The sequence below is a fragment of the Dipodomys ordii genome, unplaced genomic scaffold (assembly GCF_000151885.1).
Source record: "Dipodomys ordii isolate 6190 unplaced genomic scaffold, Dord_2.0 Scaffold12, whole genome shotgun sequence".
NCBI lineage: Eukaryota > Metazoa > Chordata > Mammalia > Rodentia > Heteromyidae > Dipodomys > Dipodomys ordii.
The window spans coordinates 21,388,807-21,412,349 of record NW_012267228.1 but is presented as its reverse complement, the minus strand read 5'-3'; the positions used below and the strand labels follow the sequence as shown (position 1 = coordinate 21,412,349).

The following is a 23,543-nucleotide window of genomic DNA, read 5'->3' as shown; positions in this document are numbered from 1 at the left end:
AGTATATGTCTGAGTCAAGCAGAAAAGGTCAGATAAGGTGATGTTAGGGAAAAGAACCCTAAGATATGTATTCAAATGTTTTCTTTTTCTTTCATGCGATTGTTTCTAACACTATAAGATTATTTCTTTGTTGCTTTGTATGTCCCTCCCCCACAGTATAACCTCTGCTTTCACTGTATTTGATGTCGGTATAGTTTGTGGAGGAGAAGGGGAAAAACAAATCGTTTAAATAGGGATACAGGTGGACCCATTGCAACAATGAGATGTGCAAGTCATTATGTTGAAAACGAACTTTACAACTTTGGTGGAGGGGGGAGGGGAGGGGGGTGTGCAGGGAGGATTGGGGGGAAGGGAGGAGGATGGGAAGGGATGGGAAGAGGAAACAAAGGAGGAGGCTACAATGCTTGATAAGAAATGTACTCATTGTCTTGCCCATGTAATTGTAACCCCTCTGTACAGTATTTTCACAATAATATTATACATATATATATATATATATATATAAACAGAAAAGAAATACGGGCTAGGCACCAGTGGTTCACATCTGTAATCCTTGCTACTCAAGAGGCTGAGATCTGATGATTATGGTTCAAAGCCAGCCCAGGCAGCAAAGTCGGTGAGACTCTTATCAGCAATTAACCACCAGAAAACCAGAAATGGAGCTATGGCTCAAGTGGTAGAACACTAGCCTTGAGCGATAAAGCTCAGGGACAGTACCCAGGCCCTCAGTTCAAGCCCAGGACCAGCACACACAAATTAACCACCAGAAATTAACCACCATAAAACCAGAAATGGAGCTATGACTCAAGTGGAGAACACTAGTATTGAGCAATAAAGCCAGGCCCTCAGTTCAAGCCCCAGGACCAGCACACACAAAGAAAGCATGAAATATGCCATGAATAAAGTATCTTTTTAAAAAAATGTTTTTATTATCTTTAAGTGGTTGTACAGAGGAGTTGCCATTCAACAAAGCAACTTATAAATGCAATGCATCCCAAATTCCTACAGTAAGTATAGACTTTAAAATACTTAAAGAATTCACCTTATATAATCAAAATCTGTGCCAGGCTTGAGAAGAAAAGCCAAGAAAAGGCTCAAGCCTTTGGTCTCTCAAAGCCACTGTTGTTTCTCTCTCTCTCTCTCTCCACACACACACATACACACACCACCACCACCACCACTATAACAACTCTCACCTAGATAAGTCTCTGAACACAAAAATCCTTTAAACTGTTTGCCACTGAGGTAAAAGAAAACAAAAAAACAAAGAAGAAAAAATCCTGCCATGAACCCTGTTACTTGACTCATAGATAAAGAAGCATTACCACATCATTTAGAAAATATCTAGTATTAGAAATGTACATACATGACTAAATTGAGAAAGCTGCACAGTAAAGAATTTTCATAATTTGACTGGTAAACTAGTAATATATTTGATAGCAAGGAAAAGGAGGTTAGGATAGATGAACTTCATAATACATCCTTTGCAGCTAGTTTACATTAATTTACTTAATATTTTAATATTCAATATTGCCTCTTTCATCTAATTTTAAATAATCTGTCTGAATGGTTCATCTAAAATGATAACAAATGTAAATTATAACTTAGCCAATGAAACCTTATTGTATATTTTATTGCTGAGCTGCCTGTTTAATAATGATCCTTGCAGTCTGTCTACACAATTCTCTGTGCACTGACATTTACAGTAATGTGTTTACATCACAAAGTAAGGCCCTGTCATTTGATATAACAAGAGACTATATTTTTCATAACCCAGACACTGTGCATACCTCACTTCTTCTTTGGCAAGAAAGTGTAATCATTTTTTGTTTTGTTTTGTTTTGTTTTTCATCTGACTTGTTTAATTACCTTGGCAGGCATTAGCAATAGATTAGTGAAAAATCAATGGAGGAGGGACAGATTAATCAGGTGGGGGGGGCAGTTAAGAAGTGTCATATTTTTTTTTCCTTAATGTGAAGATCTATTTGAGAACTACAATGTTAACTTCCATAAAGCTAAAAAAAAAGTACTATGTGATTTTCATCTTTCTATCAGCTCTTTGTCTCTTATTAAAGACTGAAGAACGGCACAAAATTAACTATCAATACTTAGCAATAAATTCTGATCCCATCACTGAATTTTCTAAGGAAAACGATACTCTGTATCACTAAAGATTGCATTCCCTACTCTTCAGAAACTATTGATACCCACAAATCCCAGGGGAGATCTCTTATATCAGTTGAGTATCCTATTGATCCCTACAGGTATTATTGATGATGGCTGTATCCAAATGACTGCCCCCAGAAATATCTGGGACATGTGCCATCATACTTGCCTGGTGCCCAGAGCCCAAGGCTAAAGACTGACTGGTGTGAAGGCTAGTATAAAAAGTCTGTTCCTTCATCTTAAGATTACACTCTTTCTGTGGCTATGGCTTATGTTTCATGTGACCAGGTTAATTTCATCTGAAACTTCCTTCATTCCCTATCATAATTTCCTTATTACCTTTCTGGTTTCTTCCAGAACATTCTCCTTTAAGAATTACTAGCATATTGATTCCTACTTCTAGGGAATCTAACCTAAGACCTAGAAGCAAATAGTGAAGACATGACAGGCACACAAATTGTCTTTCGGTTTTTTTGCAGGCAATCGGACATTTTTAAAAAGTCTTGTCCACAGTACTACAGAAGAACAAGTTGGGGTGAGGGAGAGGGAAATCACATGGTAGTTATGCAACTATGTGAAGAGAAGCTCCTAACACCTCCCAAGTCACATCATTTGTGGAAGTCATTCACTGATAACCTACTCCAGAGAAGGCTACACTTGGCAAGGGATGCCCCTTCTTGGCAGGTGGCAGGCAAGGCCCTGCACTGCAATTCTCCCTGCATTGGGAGAACAAAAGAAATCTGAGGCTAGTGGAAAAGAAAATATGACAAGCTGAGCGCCACACTACAAACAGCTCTTTGAAGCCATCCTGATAGAGGTAGCCATCGCTCTGGAGTGGAGTCTAATAATGAAAGGACAGATCTCCGTTTACTCTGTGCTGTCAGGAATGAAAGCTATCACAACAAAGCCTGAAAAGAGCCTCACTGTCGCTCTGTAAATCTAACACAGACAGCTTAATGAGGGAGGGACATTATCTTTTCTCACACTCTAGCTTTATTCACCTAAGAAATGTGGCCCACATTGGCAATTAACTTGAGAGATTAATTAAACCCAATACCAAGCTCAGTTCCTTCCACAGAGCATGCAAATACTACGGGAAGATACCAACATGCTGTGGGCACTTGCCACATGTTAAATAATTATTATTAAAAAGAGTCAAACTAATTTAAACTACTTTTTGCAGCAAACTTGCAGGTTAGCCTCCTTAGCAAATTAATTCTACAATTGGATACTGCTACCCTATATTTCACTCAGTCTTATTTCTAAAACTCTGTCTTATTAACTCTGAAATTCCCAACAAATACTAACTAATAATTGTGTTTTCTTTCCTCAGAAATTTTATTCACTAATGTATTTAATATATTTGATTGGGTCCTCTGAAGAAAGAGGAGGGAGACAATAAGACAAAATACAAACTATTACCCAAATTGAGGCTCTGGACACGGTCTCACATGTCACTTTCTACACAATGGCTCACAGTGACCTGGAAAGAAAAGGACCACACAACCACAGGGCTGAGAAAACCAAGGGCATGTGCTATTCACCTCTTTTTTGTTGGTTTCTAGATTTATCTTGAATTTTCTTTGTGATTTTTTCCCCTCCTTTCTTCTTCTACTCAGGTGCCTAAGATGATACTAAGTGAAATGAACTCCCAGACATGGAAACAAGAGGTTTTTCTTTGTTGTTGTTGTTTTAAATGTACTATGTGATTTCCTCTTTCTTTTGTGTGTTTTTTTTTCCTGCAGTTTATCCCCTGTTGTCACTGTATTTGATTTTGGTACCCTGGGTATTGTATATATGTTTTTGTGAATTCGGGAAGGGAAGGGGAACAACAAAATGGTGAGACAAAGGACAAAGGGCTAACCAATGCAACAGCAATAGTCACAAGACAATGTGTTGGAAATGAACTGTACAAGTTGGGGAGGAAAGGGGGAGGAAAGTGGGAGAAAAATGAGGGAGGGGGTAACAAGTTGGACATGAAATGTACTCACTACCTTACATATGTAACTGTAACCCCTCTGTACATCACCTTAACAATAAAATGAAATTTTTTAAAAATGGTATCGAAAGCAAAAAAGAAAGTGTTGAACTACTGAACTACACCCTCAGCCCTTATTTTTGTGCTCTCTTCTCTGAAATGCTAAGGTGCTTTTCTCCATTACTGTGTGTAAAATCTATTCTTAAAAAAATAATAGACTGCAAACTTGACCAATTGGCCAAATGGTAATTAAACTTTTGCCTTGCAAAAGTCAATACAATTGTTTTTTAAAATCAATTGGTATAGAATCATGTGCCTGGTGTATAGATCAAATCAACATAATAGTATCTAGACACTATATACAAATAATAGTGACTCCCTTGTCTTGTTGCTCCCAAAGAAGTAGATTGCTTTTATCATTTCAGAATGGAGTATATGTTTTAAACATTTCATCTATCTGATATTAATAATTAATTTCCTTTTCAATATTATTTAAAAAGGTAACTACCCCATCTGATAGAACTTTGGATTAGCAAATGACCAAAATTAGGATAAATAATTAGCATAACTTGACAAACATGGAAAATGTAACATCTAAGTGGCCTCTTCATCATCAGTGGGGGTACCTTTCAAGAAACAATGAAAATCTGGGCACTGGTGGCTCACAGCTATAATCCTAGCTACTCAGGAGTTTGAGATCTGATGATCAAAGTTCAAAGCCAGCCTAGGCAGAAAAGTCCATGAGACTATTATCTCCAATTTAAAAAAAGCCAGAGGTGGAGCTGTGATTCAAGGGGTAGAACACTAACCTGTAAACAAAATATTGAGGACAATACCCAGGCCTGAGTTCAAGCCTTAGGACCCATTGACCCTTAAACAAAATAGAAACAATGAAAAGATCTTAAAGATCTTTTGTCTGTTTTGGAGAGGAATCTATGAAAGAGTGATAGACCTATCTTCCTAAGCTTTAATGCAGGAATTTCATATTAACAAGTCTTTTATATAGCAGGAAGCTTCATATATCTAAATGGCAACTTGATGCTAGAAAAAAAGACGGTAATTAATATCAAGCCCCAAGGCCCCACGAATAACCATACCAAGTCACTCAAAAACATACCATAAATATCTACCCTATTAATATATTTGGTAATAAAGCATTCCTATACTTAAGACAATAAGTAGAAAATGAAATCCAGCTCGCATTTGTTGGATTTAAAGTGATCTTAAGCTTACAACAAATTAAAGTTATTTAATTCAAGTGAGGCAATATTGATTTATTAGTCAAATTTTTTTTACTCATGCTATTATCTTGGGTCTAGTAATAATCACAATGACTAATAACATCAACTCTCACAAGACATTTTACATGCACTCAATTATTTCTTCAACACAACAATGCTATGAAATAAGTACTATTATCATCTCTACTTTTCCAGTAAAGATACTAACATCCACTGGGTTTATGTATCATATAGAGCCACATGACATCTGGGTTAACCGGCACTTGGTCCATCTCTTCATAATAACCAAGGGGGATTTTATTTTAATTACCAAGGAAGATAGAGTGCAATAGCCTGCGCAATTTTTGTCTTAGAACCACAGATTTCCATAATTCTATTAATACTGGCAAAGCTCTGAATCTTTCCTGATATTCCTAATATTATCAGTTTATTTGCACACAAAGTAAGCTAATTGGTCCTAAGATCATTTTAAATATTTCCCTGTATAGCAGAATTGTGTAAGGAGAAATAAATAATGTAAAGAGTTGACAGTTCTACTTTACAGAAAATAGCAAGTGGAAAAAATAGACTACACAATTCCATTGGATTATTAGTATTTGTAGAAGTAACAGTAGTATGATGAATTATTGGTATAGCGATACATTAACAATGCACATAACAAGTTATAGTGATACACAGTGATACATACATAGTGACACACTAACAATACAATAACAATGAGTTTAATTCAGATTCTAATGTGAAGAATTATTGCTTTCTTTAAATTAACCTGTAATGTTTCTTTTCTCTCCACTAGATAGAAACCTTGAAGTTATTAGGCTATTGAACAACCAGGAAATCCTATGCACTGCCTTATTTATCAGTGCTTAGAGTCAAATTACAGGAAGTTTCTTGTAGTAGCTTAGAGGATTTTCCAAATTGTTTACAACTGTAATTATAGAATTCCACAAAATTGATTCTCAAGAAGTCTCTATTTATGACAAGTTATAAATATCTCATCAGAGAAACTAGGCACAGAAGATAGATTTTTAAGAATTTACCACCTTCAAAATCAAAGAGTATACCTTTATTCTTGGCTTACTGTGCTCCCACCCTACACCCTACCCCAACACACACACACACACACACACACACACACACACACACACCTATTATTAAGGGCTTGAACCTAGGGCCTCACAGTTTCACTTGACCTTTTTGTTTATAGTTGGCACTATACCACTCAAGCCATGACTCCAATATTCTTGGCAAGGCAGTTGACCTAAAATGCTATTTTAGGGAGAAACCAGTCCTTGGGATTTCATGGTGAAGCTGAACTACCATTATGAATATCAATTAAAATCTTCAGAACATAGGAAGAAAGTTAAAACTAATCATGACTCACAGGCTTTATCCTGACTGTGAAGTCTTTCATTCTTCCACTTTTGTAGACTTCATAGCAATCTTCCAAACAGAATTCACAGAACCAGATATTTTTAAGAGAATCAATTTCCAGGTCCTCAACTTCCTTCCTAAAATTGATCAGAGAATGCACCTGCAGTGGATGAGTCATGAGGATGACAATCTGTTTAAAGAGCTTGCCTTTTCATCTGTAAGCCATTGTCAAAGAATACATTGCTCCTGAGAAAAAGTCCCATGAGAGCAAAGCAAAAAGGGAATCAATAAGAAACGCCAACTGAGATGTTACCTTATTTCTCCCAGCGGCAAACTCATCTTAGTCCTTCTCACCATATCTAGCAACCTATTTTAGACTGAAACTCAGAAGCTAAATGACAGGATGGTAAAGGGCCAAAAGGAAATTTATTTGAATACAAAAATTCAATCTAAAAGAAACTAAGCCTTAGCAACTTTCCTACCTGATTAGCTGATTGATTTAACCAAGTTTTCAAAAGAGATTATATGGCATATATTTTTAATAAGCCCAATGAGCTAAACCCAGTGGCAAGGTTTTGATGGACTATATTTCAAGTATATGATAAAGGAAAAGGATCTTGCTTAAAAAAAATCATATAAGCAGTGTATATGTATGCTTTCCTAACTCTGACTCTACCAAGCTCAACATAGTGCTTCTAAGAGAAAGAGTAACAGGTATAACCACTAAGAATTTATAAAACTTTGGTAAGCTTCGAGTGCATGCCTTCAGTGAATGAGCATAGCAATATGTTTTCAGGTCAGTTTTTCCTTTCAACAAAATTGAAGAATTAATTGAGTTGTCAGAAGATGAATCACAAATAATAATTTGATGAGAAATCACTATGTGACTTTTGGCATAAGCCAGGTAAAGGAGTTTCTAAAAGTTCAATGGCATGACAATCTCTCCACTCTCATTTGTTTATTGTGTGAGAAAGATGCTTGTATCTAGAAAAAAAATGTTGAAATTGCACAAAATCCTGTCTTGTTTCTGAATTAAATAATATTTATTGATAAAACCATTTTTCAGAAATCTTTCTGTCCATCTCCTTAATATATAAAGTTATAACAAATATTGCTTTTTTTTCACAGAGTTTGAACTCAAAGCTTCGTACTTGCCAGGCCACTTTAGCCATGTCACCAGATCCTTTTTGGACTGGTTATTTTTGAGACAGGTTCTCATTTTATGCTGGGGTTAACTGGGCTATAAAATGTCTATTCCTATCTTCCCTGTAGCTTAGATTGGCAGGCTATACAACCACTTGCAGCCATTGCTTGAGATGGAAGGAATCTCACAAGCTTTTATTGCCTGGTCTGATTCCCTGAACTCTATCTCCCAAGTATCTAGGATTATAGGCTTGAATTGCTGCACCCAGTAAATGTAAATTTTATAATTATGTTGAACAATAGTTATTAAATATTTAATATGATTATTAAGTATTATTTGTATTAAATATTATTGAATATTAAATATATGGTTTTGATCATAGTAAGCAAAATTCAATCCTGATTACTTTTGAAACACAGGCATATATATAGTTGGGAATTTAAAAATGTTTAATATTCTGAGTCTTTATGACAAACAATAAAATCTTTTAAGCATATTACATTGATAAAAACCCTGTGAGACAAGTAAGTAAACTATGAGTTAAACAAAAAATAGAATGATATAAAATCTACACACACACACACACACACGTTATTACTTTTTTCTTTAAACTCACACATGTGTGTGACAGTGTATATATACATATTGAGGGTTATTTTTGTTTTTGTATTTTTGAGATAAGGTCTCACTAAATAGCTCAGGTTATCTCAAACGCATGATCCTCTGCCTCCACCACCTAGGTACTAGGATTAAAGGCATGCACTATTATGCCCAGGTTATCTATCTATCTATCTATCTATCTATCTATCTATCTATCTGTCTGTCTATATTACATATATATATACATACATATATATATATATATATATATATATATATATATGTTTTGGGGTTTTTTTGTCGGTCATGGGGCTTGAACTCTGGGCCTGGGCACTGTCCCTGCACTCTTCAGCTCAAAGCGAGTGCTCTACCACTTGAGCCACAGCGCCACTTCTGGTTTTCTAGTGGTTTAGTGGAGATAAGAGTCTCACAGACTTTCCTGCCAGGGCTGGCTTTGAACCGGGATCCTCAGATCTCAGCCTCCTGAGTAGCTAGGATTATGGGCGTGAGCCACCGGCGCCCGGCTTCTTTTTATATTTTTAAGTAGACAATGGTGATAGTTGAATCTCTGTAGTATTGTGTTCGAAAAATATATACTTTAAATGTAATTTAGCCATTAAAATTTAAAATGGATTTAACATATAGCAGAAATTATGTACCTTGCAATTCTTTAAACTTGTCATGAAAAAATTGAGATTTAAAGGTTTTCACTTGAAATTCTTCAAAGTTTAGGGAGCAAAAATAAAAAAATGGAGCTTTCTGCTTTGTTTTGTCTGCCTTTCAAAGTAAAAAGTATGTGATCCTGGTACCAGTCTTAATTTATTCTTTGCTCTGCTTTCCCCCTTGGAAACTGAGTTTCTGAAAAGCTGAGATCTCTAAATCATTGACTTATGAATATGATTAATTTCCCAAACAAACATGATACTAATTATTTGTTATACCATAAGACTCATTATAGGGTGTTTTTCAAATAATGATCTCCTCAGTGCTTTTGAAATATGGTTCTAGGATTATAAAAATTCATCTTACATTCTATTTACAGACTTTTCACTTTTTAAGTCTAAAATACAAATGTGTTCTTTGATGCTGTAGCAGATTTTCAGGCATAATCCCTTTTTGAAGTGTCTTCACAAATACGTTATCAAGTTCAGCATAGCACAAAAAGAAGCCAGGAAAGAAGGAAGAAAGAAAAAAAAAGAAGAGAGGATAAAATGATATGAGGATATCAGAAAGGGAGGTGGGTAATTTAAAATAGCAAGTTTTCTCCAAACATGGCTCAACTGCATTACTTATTCACAACGGGATAAAAACATGAATTACTTTTCCACTTGAGAACAAAGACACCTATTATTTAGTATAAGTCCTATCTCAACAGCAGGGCTAGCCTGATTTCTCTCATGGTTTTATTTCTGAGATAAATTCCTAATAAAAATAAGGGTGGGAGGGTGTTTCTCAAGCTGTGATCATCTCTACCAGTCCCTTATTAACCTCTATATGAACCTCAGTCTTCTCACCTGTAAAATGAGAGGGTTGACCTAAACCAGTTATTTGAGGAGGGGCAGAAGAGACAAAGAGGCTATGTGAGAAGAGCCAGGCCAATTAGAGATGCATGTTGGTCAAAACCAGTATGAATATCCAGATTCTCACTCAGGCACTGCCCCCCTACCAATATTAAGAACTTCCGCTGTAGGAATTTGTGATGTTTCCTTAAAAGGAAACAAAAGGCAAGAAACACAATTTGGTTCAGATTAGTAATTTTTATACATTCAGTTAGACACAAAGCGATGGTTAAATTCCTGATTATTAGAATAAGAAATCAGATGAAAATGTGCACGTACCCCCAGGGATGAAGATTGAAACCAGGGCCTTGTCTATTTATTTTATTTTAATCTAATTTATTTATGCATTCATTCATTTATTTTGCCAGTCCTAGGGCTTGAACTTTGGGCCTGGGTGCTGTCTCGGAACCTCTTTGTGCTCAAGGCTAGCACTCTATCACTTGAGCTACAGTGTGCCACTTCTGATTTTTTCCAAGTAGTTTACTAGAGATAAGAGGCTCACAGACTTTACTGTCGGGGATGGCTTCAAACTTTGATTACCCTCCTGAGTAGCTAGGGTTACAGGTGTGAGACACCAGTGCCTAGTGAGGGCCTTGTTTACAACAGGCAAGCACTCTATTACTGAGCAATATCAGCAGCCTACAAGGTACCATTTTTAAAGTCCCTTCTGTCAGTGAGATTCCATGATTCTTCAGCTATGGCTAGAAAGAAAACTCACTGACATCTAATTATTTCCCTTTTCTAGTGTCCTTTGTTTTGAGCAAGCATCACTATTTAGTTTTTGCTACCTTGAAGAGGAAGAGATAGGTGTCTGGGAGGTAAAATAGGAGATAGAAGGAGGAACATCTCTTTAGCTGCTGTGAAGTTCAAGAGCCACATTAATCTGAAGCTCTGTGGTTTTGTGATTTCATGATCCTCCCAGCTTTTTTAAAAAAAATAAAAGCACATATATGAGAAAAATTTAAAGATTCTCTTTTCTCTTATCTTGAAGAATATTAAAGGCTATGTGTAAAGAGGACCTAAAAAGATAAGGTTGCTAGATAAGCTGCTTTTTCTGAATCAAATGAGCTCTCAGATAAAATGGGGACTGACCTAGTGGTCAGCTGTCGGAAAGAAATTTAATCTAGCAATGACAATAGACAAAGCATGTCAGACTAAATGCTTGATCAAAAATTTGAAGTTTTTTTTCAATAACCTGGCCTTGATGTCAGTTAAAAGCAACAAATCCGGGTAAAGTCTAAATGGGAAATAAATTAAGAAAACTTCCTGCAGACTCTAGAGGGGAAAATGTGACTTTATCCACCCAATTAAGTTTTCCTCTATGTAACTTTCAAAAGTTCATGCCTTCAAGAGGTTTTCTAAATGTAATGATAAGCTGAAAGAAATGTCTGTCCCTGCATCTTCTGACTTCTTGTCATGGCTTGGAAGAAGAGTCACTCCCATTTAGAAAGTCTTCTATATTCTTTTGGATTCCGCTTGATCTCTTTTTATCCAATTAATTACATTTCAGGAACCAAGAAGTAATTATATTAAGAACTTGGAGGCATGCCTTCAGGAATGTCACTATGACTTTCTGTTTGTTTGCTTTAAAGCAAACCAGCACTCTGAACTTAAGTTCAGATTAGTAATTTTGTGCATTCAGTCAGGCACAAAGCAATGGCTGTACTCCTGATTAAGAAATAAGATGAAAAGCACATGAAGGATGGATGTGATTCAGTATCTCTCTCCTTCCCTCCCTCCTTCTCTCTCTCTGTCTCTCTGTCTTTCTCTCTGTCTCTCTCTTTCTCTCTGTCTCTCTCTGTCTCTCTGTCTGTCTCTCTCTCTGTATGTCTCTCTCTGTCTCTCTGTCTTTCTCTCTGTCTCTCTGTCTTTCTCTCTGTCTCTGTCTCTCTCTGTCTCTCTCTCTCTCTCTCTCCCTCTCTCTCCTTCCCTTTCTCTGCCATCCCTATTTGTTCCTCCTCCTATTTCAAGGAACGGAGTAATTTCAGGACTGTATGTTTGAGTTTAGTATAGTAACAACTGAAAAATGTTAGCTTATTTATTTGAGGGTCAAGGAAAATGAGAGAGGAAAGATAAAACAAAACAAAAAAGCTATATAACTTTCTGAGGACTGGTACACAGCAAAGTACAGAAGAAGGATATAGATTTCTAAAGGGACTCTTTTTCTTTCCTTTAAATTTTTTTCAGTCTAATAAATGTTGATGACTATTTGCTCTAGTATTCAAAGACATAATTATGCTGAGATTTCTCCTTCACTTGTCTATTCTCACAGGCGTCTGTGAACATCTGTGTCATGTGTACAGGACTCTTCCAAAGCAGAAGGAAGCAGTCCAAAGAGGATATGCTCTCATAAAAGTTGTAAATACATTTAAGAAAGTCTCCAAAACTCATGAGCCACTTGATTTCCTAAGCAGAGTCTCTCAACACATTAACTATAATTTAAGGAAGGGAGGAGGTAGGTAGAATAAAGCCAGAGGGAAAAGAAGCATAGGTGATAAGTGATTCATGGAAATCAGGTGATTAATGGAACACGGATTTTTTTAAAGTAATGAAGAGTTTCTCCCTAAGGTAGAAGACAGGAAACAACAATAGTAAATACCAATTAGTGCAAAACAGTAAAATAAGGGAGTAGAACAAAGAAACCAAGTAGGACAAAGAAATGATGAGTTCAGCATAAACATTATTTAAAATACATAGAGGGGATTTGGGAACCTATCTCTTAGCAGCTACTATGGCAAAAATAAATTTGTGTTGCTTGGCTTCTTAAAAGTTACTGATAATGGGTCATTTATGGATAACAGCCTACAGCTATCCAGGTATAGGGAAGCCAGACCTGGCTTCTATTGGACCTTTCTTTCCAGAAGGAATCTGATTTATATGCAAGAATGCTCAGCTGTATAGCTCAATTCCTAAGGACACAAGCACCTGGGTTTTCACAGGGACCACAAAGTACAGACATGACTCCCCAGAGGAATGTTCTATGTGTGAATAATGTATGTTTGTTTGCCAAAGTAAAGGCAAATTCCTATGACACATAGGCAATATAGAAACATGAGCTCTTCCAAATACCCATACATGGATGGGAACAGACAGAAATCACAACTGTACAGTGGAGACACCTAGTATATTCCATAAAAACTGATCTGTATGTATAGATATAAGAGCAAAAAATATCACAAATCCACTCTACTACAGCAGAAGTGGTGAGAAAAATGGAAAATAAAATGAGTTGACAACTATGTAAGTGTGAGTACTTTAATTAGTTTGAATACTAGTGCTCTAAGGACAAGTTTAATTAGAAGATGAGCTGATAACAGTTATGGAGATTCTTAAGGGAACTTCTGGACACATTCAAGAAATATGAAGAGTAAGTTTTGAACCAAAAAAGCCTTATTTCCCAAGAGAGTTTTTTTCTTTTCAATTTACATGAAGCATGTGCATTTATCTACACAACTTGCATTCCCATGACCAGAAACTTAGCTCAGCTCATAATGAACTCTGAAGACAGATTCCCAAATGTATTCAGTTCTTTCACTTTGGTGTCTAGTATATTCCATAAATGTCTAGGAACTATAAAAGTGGAGATATGCATGATTTGTTAAAATAACATTGCAAATAATTTGACAAAATAAAGGGGCATTCAATGTCTATACAGACATTGAATAGCATTGTTCAGAATAACAGAAATGATCAGCTGATATGAAAAGGGAATGCTGCTTCACTCAGATGTGGCTAAAAATATAATTGCCACAAAATATTAGGAAACATGGAAGCCAAAAAAAAGTCAGAATTAGACCATTTATCCAAAAAGGAAAAAGAAGAGGTGACAGAAGTCAATAAGAGCAGCTATGCTAGAATTCCATATTACTTTTTGAGTTCTAAGACAAACTGATAGCAGAGATAAAAATAAAAGCAATTATATATGGGACACTTAGAAAGTATCAAACAGTATGTATGCATTATTTAATTTAATCTTCAGGGTGGTCTTTTTAAATAAATATGTTTCTTATCTATACTACACAAACAATTGAACTGAATGTCAAATAAGAAATTTTCCCTGAGTCTCACCCATGTACTAACAGATGGTACCTGAACTTAAAAAACAACAGTCTGACTGTGGAAGATGCCATAATCAATACAGCCCTGGGTTGCATAAGGAAATGTCTTTAAAGAGTGTATTTTTTCCAATTTAGAAAAAAAGAAGAAGAAAAATACTAGACCCTTTTGAACTAATACCTGTTTGAATTTTAAGCACCTGGTATATTACCATTTCATTTTTCTTACAGAAGAATAAAGGCTCAAGTTTTAATTCCTCCAAATAATTCAGTTCTGGTTTTCCTAGGTATAACCTGAAATTAAATTTGAGTATAAAACAAACCTTTCCTAGGCTGGAAAGGTGGCTCAGTGGTAGAGCGCTTGCCTTGCATGCATGAGGCCCTGGGTTCGATTCCCCAGCACCACGTAAGAAAAAAGAAAAAAAGCCAGAAGTGGCGCTGTGGCTCAAGTGGTAGAGCGCTAGCCTTGAGCTGAAGAGCTGAGGGACAGCACCCAGGCCCAGGGTTCGGGCCCCACGACCGGACCCCTCCCAAAAAACCTTTCCTAATATGCCTAAGAGATTATTGGGCAGCCAGGAACCAATACGGAACAGGCTAACTAGTCCATCAACATGATGCACTATTCTAGCAAAGCAAGATCAAAGCTAAGATTTTTAAGGCTCCTGAGATTAGGTAAAATAGAATCTTTCCAATAGTCTTCTCTTTGCTAACAAGTCAAAAAACTAACTTATACTAATATAAAAATCATACTTTTCCTAATTTAATCATTGCCTATATGTGGTTCTTGTTTTGCATTTCTCTCATGCATGGGATAAATGTACTTTCTCATTTAAACTTCTCCTGCAAACTATTCCCACTGTTCCCAGATCTTCTCTCCCTGTCAACATGTCTATCATCAGTAAAACACACCGGGTTCATCTTGGTGACAGAGCTGATAAACCTTAAAGATAATAAACCAGACAGAACTGCACTGAGATTCTAAATTAGACAGACTAGCAGTCATCCTCACAATAATGGAATAAATAAAGCATGAACAATTAAATTAAATGACAATTTCTAAAGGGAAGTTTAATTTTCCTGTTTTTACGTAATAGTAACATTAGGCTGCCTGGTCTTCAGAAGGAATATTCCTTACAAGAGATGTATACTAAAAAACAAACTAAGACACAGGATTAAGACATAACCTACACAATGGGAGAAAATATTTCCAACGACACATCTGATAAGGATTTGGCAACCAGAATATATAAAGGAGCTCAAGGCTGAACTCTAAGAAAGCAAACAATCCAATTTAAAGATGGACTGAATGAGTAAATGGACACTTTTTAAAGAAGACATACACATACCAAACAAATGCATGCGAACAAAAAAAAAGCTCAAGTTCACTAATCAGAAAAATGCATATCAAAACCCCAATAGGATAATATCTCACTCCAGTTAGAATGGCTGTAATCAAAAAGGTAATAAACAAGTACTGATAGGGATTCAGAGAAAATGGAACTCATATACTGTGGGTATTAGTGACAGTACTTACAAAAAAACCAGTGTTGAAAACACCCCCAAAAAAGTGAAAATAGAATTATCACGTGATTCAGCATGTGCACTACTGAGCATATATCCAAAGTAGGAAATGAGGTCATTATACCAAAAAGATACTTGCACTTTTGTTACATGCTAAATCACATTAAAAGCAATAGCCAAAATATGGAATCAGCCAGAGTCCCTCCACTGGATCAAAGGATTTTTCCAGCAATAAAAGGAATGAAACCCTGTCATCTGCAACAATATAGATAGTCAATACATTAAGTCAAACAAATCAGACCCAGAAAGACAAATACCACATGGTCTCAGTCATTTGTCTAAGGACAAATGGAAAAATGGTCACTGAGACAGGGCAAGAACAGAAAATGAAAGACAGAACAAAAACATAATAGCACTGTGTTTAGAACCAAAACACAGGGGGAAAGAGTCCCTTTAGTACAGTAGGGTAGTTATTGAGCAAGACGAACTATAATATATTTCAATATAATATATTCCCAACATATAACATCAATTAATGCTTCAAGGTATGCTACACTTATCTTGATTTGATTAGAACATTGTACACATATATTGAATTATGAAAGATACCTATATAGAGTTGTACAAATTTAACAAAAACAAGGCATGTATGTGTAAGGTCTTCCCTGGGCCATGTAGGTCTTGGCCCACCTCTAGCATAAGTCTCCAGCCAGCACCTGCGCCAGGGCCTACATGGCTGAGGCAGACCTTACAGTATGCTTAGTTTTAAATCTGTAATGTCTGATTTAGGAGCTATGATACACCTTTATCATGATATACATGTATTATTTATCTTCCACCCTATATTATAAAATGTTTTAGATATTAAACAGTTGATAGTAATTATAAGGAACATTCTTAGTTGAACCTACTATTTGGCAAGCTCCACATATAAGATAATCGCATTCTACTTTGTGGCTAGTAGGGACATGCAAGAAGTAGGATTGAGGGGGTGGGACAAAGAGTAAGAAATAATACATTTTGAGGATAAATCAATAGTAAATATATTATGAGTCTCTTCAACATATTGACTAGGAGTTTTAATAGATGACTATATACTATGCCTATATGACTATAAACTACTGTTTTAAGCACAATCTGAGATTCTAAAATTTTAATAATTTATATGTTCTTTCAAACTCATGTTGTGTAGTGTGATGCTATCTAACACACTAAGCTCCCTTGATAGCTAGGTGTTTTAATACAAAAGAAGGTTCTTTCCTCGGTAGCTTTAAGCACTCCTAGAAGCCATCTTCCACGAACCTGTCTTGCGTTTCTGTCGAGAACTCTTGAGTAAAGCTGTCATTTCTTGTTCTATTCAAGTCAGACAAACTAGTCTCCAGGAACTAAAATAATAATAATAATAACTTCTTCATTTATTCATATAGTTTTCACTGTGCACAGTATTATGAAGCCAATACAATTTGGAAAATAAAGAAATATTATGCAATGTTGTGTAAAAACTGAAATTTTGACACAAATAGAAGAGTCTATTACATGATAAGTATGATACACTGGTCACCTATGAGCATCTTTGAAAAATGATTTACATACAATGAGTCTTAAAAATACTCTGCCAGCCAGATATCAATGGCTCATGAAAGTGGCTCATATCTGTAGTCCTAACTACTCAGGAGACTGAGATCTGAGGATCACAGTTAAAGCCAGCTTATTTATTTATTAGAAAGGGGATTGGTATGTGTCACCAGGCCTGGCTAAGAACCAACTTTTTCATTTTAATGATAAATATATTTTATAAAAAATTCAAGTGTTACTTAGGTCCCATGGTTTCCCTTATTTGCAATAACTAGTATATGTCTGAGTCAAGCAGAAAAGGTCAGATAAGTTGATGTTAGGGAAATGAACCCTAAGATATGTATTCAAATGTTTTTTTTCTTTCAGATGATTGTTTCTAGCACATTGATAAGATTATTTTTTGTTGCTTTGTATGTCCCTCTCCCATTGTACAACCCCTGCTCTCACTGTATTTGAGGTTGGTATAATTTGTGGAGGGGAAGGGAAAAAAACTAATCATTTAAATAGGGTTACAGGTGGACCCATTGCAGGAATGAGATGTACAAGTCGTTATGTAGAAAAACAAACTTTACAACTTTGGTGGGGAGGATGGGAAGGGATGGGAAGGGGAAACAAAGGAGGAGGCTACAATGTTTGATAAGAAATGTACTCATTATCTTGCCCATGTAATTGTAACCCCTCTGTACAGTATTTTCACAATAAAAATAAAATTAAAATTAAAAAAAAGAAAATTCAAGTGTTTCCCTTAAACTATCATCTAATTTATTAAGAAAGAGGTAACCTGTAGAGTGAGGCCTCCACAGATTCAACCAAATAAATATGTGATGAAATATCAGTCAGAAAAAAATTGCATTTTATACAGAACTTTTCTTTGTCATTATTCTCTTAACAGTTCACTATAAAAAACTGTTTGCACCCCATTTACATTATTTGGTATTAGAAATAATCTTGAGATAAAATATACTGAAATATGTACATAGGTTACATGCTAACACACTAATTTACATAAGATACGTAAGCCTCTGTGGATTTGGGTATTTGCAGAGGTCCTAGAACCAATTCCCCATGGACCCTGAGAGACAACTGTACTTTCTCTCATCAGACACTAGAAAATAGATAGGATTAGGTCTTCAAAGAGACTAAACTAACAATTCTCTTAAGCTCTAAATTCTCTACTAAGGCTGGGTTTTAATTCTTAAAAGAAGAGCTTCTATTTAGATTTTCTTTTTCTTTTCAAGAAAAACAATATATGTAATTATAGGCTTATGCTTATATTTGTGGAATAAATTATGAATAAAGAAAGCATCATCAAGAAGCTGATTTTCACCAGTATACAGATGGACTATTCCAACAATGCCAGTTGGATATATATAGTAACAACTGAAATTTAAATTAATGTATTAAAATATTTGAAGGGAACAAATTTACGTTTTTATCTTCAAAATGAAATTCAATCATTACTATTAACATATAAAATGAAATAAAGTAAAATACACATTGATCGTGTTGAGAAATACTAGAGTTTCTTAGGACACATCTTTACAGAGCAACTTAACTAAGGTACAAAAGCTAGCTTTTCTTCTTTGTGCCTTAACCTTACCAAATACCACAATTGTCAAGACATGTTTATAAAAACCCTAAAGATTAGAATGTTACAAATACCTTCTAGTTTGTTTATATATTCTAGTAATCAGCATATAATATCTCTTCTTTCGCTCTACTCTTCAAGTTCTTATTTAGACATTCTGGGCTTTTTGTTTTTGTTTTTGGCCAGTCATGGGGTTTGAATTGAGGGCCTGGGCACAGTCCCTGAGCTTTTTCAGTCAAAGCTAGCACTCTACCATTTTGAGCCACAGGGCCACTGTTGTTTTCTGGTGGTTATTTGGAGTTAAGAGTCTCCAGACTTCCCTGCCCAGGCTGGCTTCCAACCATCATCCTGAGATCATATCCTCCTGAGTGGCTAGGATTACAGGCATGGCCCACTGGCACCCAGCTTCAGACATTCTGTTTCTTTTTTTTAATAACTTTTTTATTGTGAAAATACCATACAGAGGGGTTACAATTACATGAGCAAACTAATGAGTACAACCCCCCACCTCCCCGCCACCAAAATTGTAAAGTCCGGTTTTCGACATAGCATCTTGTATATCTCATTGTTGCAATGGGTCCACCTGTATCCCTATTTAAACAATTTGTTTTTTTCCCTTCCCCTCCCCAAATTATACCAACATCAAATACAGTGAAAATAGGGGTTATATTGTGGGGGAGGGACATACAAAGAAACAAAAAAAATCACCTTATAAATATGTTAGAAACAATAGTGAGAAAGAAAAAACCATTTGTGTCCTTATCTTGGGGTTCACTTAGCTTAACATCATCTGTTTCTATCTCTATATAACTTGGCCAGTTTAAGTAGGACAACAGAAAACACATTCTTAGGTACAAAAATCTGAAAATATTTCTTTCAGGGTATAATGACCTGATAGATATCTGAAGATCAAGGCAGGAATAAGGATTTATTAGCCTAAACCACAAAGGACTTATATATTATGGCCTGCAGGACAGAGCTATTAAATGATTTCATAAGCCGAATATAAAAGGGGAAACGTTTCACCAACTGTGGTCAAATGTAATTGTTGCTGCAGTAGATTAAAGGCCCCAGAAGTACCCTTACTTATGTCAGTGACCAAAATGTCACCCTGGATAATTTTGTTCTTCATGGGCAATATCTCCAAAGTGTTAGATATATGAAAATGTAGCCAGAACCAAGGTAGGAAGTTTAGTCTGCTGTCATCATTGGAATGGATAAGCATGTCTGACATTTAAAAAAAAAATCTTATCTTTGTTCCTCATCAACAAGGCATTGGCAGAATTCTTATTTACAGATCAGATAAGGAAACATAGGAATGTATTTTCATATTCCCATATGTTCTCAATGTTCAATCAAATATGAAATTATCCAAGAAGTTGATATTGAGTTCATGAATCATCTAACTTCTTGCCACCTCTTAGTGACAGAAGAAAAAAAAATGTGTTAAGCTCAAATCAAGCATGCAGTGCTTGTTAATATAGCTATTGGTATCTTTCAGGGAGAATAACTTATATAAACAGGAAATTATTTTGTGATTTTTTATGTCATTTCTGCTTCTGTAGTTGCATGTCCTAAGTTTTATTCTATTCGCCATATAGCTAAAGGATTACTCTTTCTAAACTCAGAAAAATCACATGGGATATAACATACTATGCAGAGGGGTTACAATTACATGGGCAAGATAATGAGTACATTTCTTATCAAGCATTGTAGCCTCCTCCTTTGTTTACCCTTCACATCCCTTCCCACCCTCCCCCCACCCCACCCCCGCCCTCCCACAGGGGATAGAAATAATTCTTAAATAAAAGTGTGATGATATTTACTTTCTAATGTATTATTTACATTTTATGTGTTATGTAAAAAAGTTCTTAGCACATACCTCAAATTCCTAAAATTTTGATTATTCCTTAGTAATAGGATCAATGGTCATTACCTCCTTCCCGCCCTTTTTCCCTTCATGCCTTCCTTCTTGCCTTCTTCTTCTTCCCTTCCTTCTTTTCTTTTCTTTTCCTTTCCCTTCTTTTCTTTCCTTCTCTTTCCTTCTTCCTTTCTACCCTTCTTCCTGTCTACTTTTTCTTCCTTCTTTCTTCCTTCTTTCTTTCTTTTTTGCCTTCTTGCTGTGGGGCTGGGAATCAAACTCAGTCTCTGTGCATGCTAGGCAAGTGCTCTACTACTGAACTACAATCCTTTCCCTTTTTACCTCATTTTCTCTTGCTCTGCATGGAATAATTTTCTACTGAGGGGAAAGAAAGGAATACTGTTGCACCATCACATCTGCTGCAGAAGAACAATTAGGAAGAAAAGATCTTAATATTATATTAATAATAAAGAGCCTGCTGTGTCTTCTGGTTGTCGCTGCGCCTCCCTCTCCTGAACATTCCTCTGAGCCAAGCCATGAGTGTTTCTCAGGATTGAGTATCCACCCCTCTACCACTAACCAATGTGCCTCCCAATCTCCTCGAGCCAGTTTCCCCTTCTAGCTTGTGAAGCTAAGAGCGGTAGTTAGCTCAAAAACAAGTCAAAAAGAGGCAGAAGAGAGCATCAAAAGCTCTCAGTGCAGGTTATCAAATAGAGAACCCATTAAACTCAGTTGCCTCTTGTCACCAATCTCAGATAACCTTGGAAATCTTTAGACTGACGAAATATCTTATAGCTTACACTAAGCTTAAAAAAAAAAAGTAATTTACCTTATAAACTGAAAGCAAAAGGCAGATAACAAGTATGAGACTCAAACACCACTTCTGAATTAGACTTAGCCACTTGTGTGCCAGAGCAGTCTCCTATAGGTTTACTTCCAATTACTAAGGAATCTTGCAAGTAAGATGGTAAACATGGACATTATTAAAAATTAAGTTATATAATCATATAAGTTATGATTGTAAATTATTATTTAAAAGTAACACATATGCAAAGTAAACATGTTATTATTATCTATACTATTTAAGATTACTAATACCTATTGTATCTGTAGACTGGAAATCCTATATAACATAATGCCATATGCATCTCTTCCCAATTCTATTTTCAATAAACTCAGTTGATCACTTGAAATCAGCCAAATCCACAAATCATACAAATCAAGATTTGATAATGTTTTGTTGACTTGAGAGTCATGGAAAAGAAGTAGAATAAAGTATGCCATGTCTTAACTGAAACACTTTGAATAGTAACAACTGAAAATATATTTGAGGATTTATTCTTCCAGTAGTTAAAACTAGTAAGTATATAACATTTATGAAAGAATGACACTTGTTAATAAATTGCAAAACATCAAGTAGTTATTTACATAGGAGTTTGATGAAAGTATTTGAGAATCTATAGATTATATGGAACTTACGATAAAGAGTAACTACTATTATCTGTCAATTGTATGCCACACAACCATGATACCAGTCAAATTTACAATGAATGCACACAGGCAAATAAACACATATATTTTCCTAGAGTGACAGTTGTTAAACACTTACCAGCCCACTACTAATATATAGCTCTTGTTTTAAACTACAACAAGGAAGCCAGAGGATGTGAGAACCTTCGACTCATCTTCAAAGCACTAAAGTTGGGTTGTAAAGGCTTAGTTTTTATGGAGTCTACGCAAGTAGATAATTATATTTAATTATACTACAGCCAGGTGCCAGTGGCTCATGCTTGTAATTCTAGCTACTCAGGAGGCTGAGATCTGAGGTTCACTGTTCAAAGGCCAGCTTGGACAGAAAAGTCCCCATGAGACTCTTATCTCCAAATAACCACTCAAAAACTAGAAGTGGTGCTGTGGCTCAAGTGATAAAGTGCTAGCCTTGAGCACAAAGAGGCTCCGAGACAGCACCCAGTCCTTGAGTTCAAGCCCCTTGTCCAATAAATAAACAAATATACTACAAACAAGTATACAATACTACCATCAAGTACACAAATAAATTTACTATATAAAAGTACAAATTGGGATAAGTCACAATAGCTTTCTATCATTCAGAAAATCCCTGAGGATATACATACAAATATGATATGGCTCATCAAAGATAGCTGAGCAGAGAGGACAAACACATAAGCCAGTAATATTAGAAAACTGTTACTAGTAGGTACAAAGTTCTGTGAAATGACTAGTGAGAAGCCCTATGAACCTAGACTCTACGTTTTGGCTAATGGCACCAATATTTAAGTCTAAGCAAACAAGAGAAAAGGAATATCCTAGAGAGAAAGGATAATCTGGGAAGAACAATAGACAAGAAGAACAATGCTAGAATCAGATGTCCTGGACTCAAACCCAGCCTCCTCCAAATCTCTAACTATGAATTTGGGCAGGTTAAATGGGCTTTTCTATGATACCACTGTTTTCTTATCTGCAAAAATAATTTTTTAATGGAAAGAGTACATCTTGGTTGACAGCTTTCATTGTAGTGAGGATCAAATGAGAGAACATATGTAAAACTTTTATTTAGCACAGTGTTTGGTTCATCAAAGCTCTTCAACAAATGTTACCTACTGCTGTGATTGTTGTTACTGTTACTCTGGAGTATTGAAAAGCCAAACTCTGAGAGGTGGAGGCAGGCAGAGGGATGGGGTAGACTAAATCCAAGACAGAGGGAAGAAAATAACCAACAGGAAGAACATGCTGGGGCCAGTTAGCAGTGCAGAGGCACTAAAACTTCCCTGGAGGCCCAGCTCAGGCAGAAGGACAGTGGATAGGATAGGCAGACTAGAAGAAGCCTCTGACAAATGGATTCAAATATATACCCATTCCT

At 35.9% G+C, this 23,543-nt stretch overlaps 1 protein-coding gene across 1 annotated transcript in view; it reads right to left on the bottom strand.

Moving 5' to 3' along the window:
* Positions 1–23,543, bottom strand: part of Fhit (fragile histidine triad) — a 1,339,970-nt gene that overhangs the window by 1,132,019 nt on the left and 184,408 nt on the right. The gene's annotated exons all lie outside the window — the stretch shown is intronic.